The sequence below is a fragment of the Pteropus medius genome, unplaced genomic scaffold (genome assembly GCF_902729225.1).
Source record: "Pteropus medius unplaced genomic scaffold, Ma_sr-lr_union100, whole genome shotgun sequence".
NCBI lineage: Eukaryota > Metazoa > Chordata > Mammalia > Chiroptera > Pteropodidae > Pteropus > Pteropus medius.
The window spans coordinates 57,256,260-57,259,842 of NW_024344378.1; positions in this window are offsets into that span (position 1 = coordinate 57,256,260).

The following is a 3,583-nucleotide window of genomic DNA, read 5'->3' on the forward strand; positions in this document are numbered from 1 at the left end:
GGATCCCAGGATGTCCCGTAGGCACCAAGCAGGGACCCCTGGTGTGCCGGGAGCCAATCTGTCTGTCACTGCTCTGCAAAGTGCTGCTTCGTTGGGATCATATTTGGGATCTGAAGAGGGTTAAGAGCCCTCTCGCCCCTTTCTGGGTTCCTCCTCTCCTGCAGACCCTCGGGACCAGGGTCGGGAACATCAATTCTCCCTTCCACCCTGTCCGTGCCCTTTCTTTGTAAATCTCATTTTTCAGGGTGGGGCAGGAGCGGGGCAACAGCCTTCCGCGTGCTCGCAAGGAGCCCTGGCAGAGAGTCGGGTGCGGTGAGCACGCACACACTCGGAGGAAACTAGGCACTGGCTCGGGGTTGCGCTCGGCCGCCCACTTCATAGTCGCGACCCTGGCAGTGAGCGTGCGGGTGGCGACCATCTCTGTCTTGGAGATGGGCGCACCTTCCCACAGCCCCGGCAACAGTGCGAGGTTCTGCACTCCCTGATGAACACAGCGGACGTGAAGTTCACCGCCTGCGATGCCAGCAAGCCCCTCTCCTTCCCATCCTGTCTTGCGGTCCTTCCCATTGGCCAAACTCACCTTGAAGTCAGTTGATGCAACCTATACAGAGGAAGAACAGACGGAGAAGAGTGGATTGCGGATCTGGAGGCCAAGTGGAAGTTATCCAATACAGACAGGTGGCTGAAATAAGCAAATAACTATCATATTCTATTTAATGAATGTTACCACTAAATAATTGCAATTATATACATTAAACATATTTGCTTTTTTACTTATATTTCACAAAATGATTTTATTTACTTATGGATCTTGAGGATCATTCCAAGAAAGTTGGCCTTGAAAAGAGCTTAAAGATAGATACCCTCATGGAGTATCCATTTTAAAGATGTGAACAACAAGCAAAGTATTTTGGACAAGGTCTCACACAGATTGTGGCCCACCTGGCAGCCAGACCCCTGGTTCTCTCTCTGTGTTCTTGACTCCTATGCCAGCCCACCTCAGGCCCTCCAAGACTCTATTTCACAGAGGTGCCAGACCCTGAGTGCTCATGGCCCAGCTTCCCAGAAAAATCTAGCAATGGCCTTTTTCCTACTTCTCTCTGGGTAGGCCTTTGTGGGGTGGCAGGGTTGTGGGCAGACACCAGATCTTGCAGTCTGGATGCTCTGAGGTCCTGCCCCCCGCCCTTTCTAATCTCCTCAGCACTCTGATTGATCCAGCAAATCCTTGCTGAGCCAGAGGGGGCCACTCTCCTTCTTGCCTGTACCTTTGTTACTGGGAGCCAACAGTGCAGCCCTGATCACACTGTCTTCTGTGACCTATTGACTCATCCTAGCTCAAGGCTCAGCTCAAATGCACCTTTCGTCCCTCAGTGGGAATAATTGTCACCCTTGGGGCCAATCGGAGTTTGGTAGGGAAGAGGGAGAGGGATGATGGCTCAGGCATGTAGTTAGCATTTTCCCTCAGTTCTTCCTCAAATGACTGGCAGTGAAGAATCACAGGACATTGAAATTTAATAGTTTTATTAAAAGTATATTTTAGAAAGACAAAGAATGCCCCAAAGAAGCACATGAAGAAAGACAAAGTATGCCCCAAGGAGGCACCTGGTCCCAGTGCTGTAATCAATACAAAAAGGTCACAAAAAGAAGACCCAGAAGGGCAAAAGGGGCCCAGAAGTGGAAATGTCTGCCTTATATTAGGATCGTGATGGGGTGGTTCCAAAGGCATTCCTAGGTGATTGGCAAGTGAGGTCATTTTGATTAACGCCTGGCTGCTATATAACTCTGTCTAGTATGCATGTGCTTACCTAGAATTCTACTACCATTAGGATATTCTTTGGGTGGTCTCTAGGCTGGGCTCCTATTCTTTTGTTCAGCCAGAAATCATATCTGACTAGCTACCTAACATAATCATTTCTTGTAATAAATCGAAGCCATTATTTTGTTGTTCGAAGTCATTAGGTGACTGTGTCTCCACCATGAGCTCTTGGAGCTCTGGGAGATACCCTGTCATGTCTTTCTTGTCATCCCCAATAGCTGATCTTGCTTAGACTTCGGAGAGTCTTTGACTTAATTAGCTTAATAGTACTGTATTAAGCTCATGGGAAAAGAGCTGTGTTCCAGAGTGGAACTGGCCTTGATAGAGCAGAGGGAAAGCCCTGGAAAGAGGGGGAGGGTCAGCTTCTGTATTTCAGGAGAGAGTCTCATTCAGGGTTAGGTGAGAGAGCACAGACTTCTCAGACCTGGTTTCAGATAGATGGACAAAGAGGTAACCACCACGGCTGTGCCTAGGAAAGAATGAGCAGGGGTGGGGCTACCATGATGTATGCAATTTCTGAGCCGGCTGTGGCTTCCTAAACTGTTAGGGACTCATAAGAAACTCTGTAACAGATGGATAGATGCTAACTTTGCAGTCAAGGAGTAAAGTCATCTCTGATGAAACATGTCAAGATCTTGGGGGAAATGGGGGCTACGAGTGACTGAAAAATCATGTTAAATAAGCCTATGATTTGTAATATAACCTACAGAAAGTAAAATTCAAAAGAATTTTCTGAGCTGATGAAGTTATGTAGAAACTAGAATGAGAAAGCCTGGGAAGATGGGGATGGGGGTTGGAGGGAAAGTGGGGGCTGGACTGGTCATGATGGCTGTCACACGGGCAGAAAACAGATGTCACACTGCAATGGGTAATTTAGAGGAAACCAACGAGGATGGTGCAGTATCCTGGGGCTGGCAAGAGCAGGGAGCTATTAGCACCCCTGGGCCTGAAAGGGCAAGAGTGAGTGGAACCTGGATAGAGTCGCAGTAAAAGAGGACTACCTTAGGAAGGGATGTAGCAACCAGAGCAACCTGACATGGAGGGAATTACGAGGGCCTCAGCCTCACTCTCCCTCTGCCTGTGCCTACAACTAGAAGCAAAAGAACCTGTTGCTATAGTCCAGAAGTCAACAAAATTATAGCCTGTGGTCCAAATCCATCCTGCTTTTGTATGGCCTGTGAGCTGAGAACGGTTTTGACATTGTTAAAGGTTAGAAAAAATCAAAAGAAGACTATTTCATGACACATGAAAATTATAGGAAATATAAATTTCAGTGTTCATAAATAAAATTTGATTGGAACACAGCCACACCCATTTATTTGTTTACGTGACTGCTTTTGTATTTCAGACACAGAGTTGACAAGTTGCCAAGGAAACCGTATGGCCCCCAAAGCCTAAAATAACTACTAGCTGGCATCTTACAGAAAAAGTTTGCTGTAGTTCATCCACTTTCTAGGGCATAGAGTGGATCTAGAAGGGCTGAAGCCATTGGTCACAAAGGCCAAGGAATTCTATCAGGCAGTGTGTGATACTTGCTTTTAGAGCGGCTGTGGTGGGCAGTTCCATACAAGTTACCAGAATCCCACTTACGCACTGTGGTCTCACTTTGCTTTTCTACCTCAGGGCTTATAGTGGAGAATTCTCTAACTTGCCCATCTTTTGGTGGGCTCATTCTACAAATAGTTCAAAGGATCCCCAGAGGGACTGAGCTGTTGCCTAAGCAGTAACTAGCTCATGATCTTTTGATAGCTTTGATATCCTTTGATA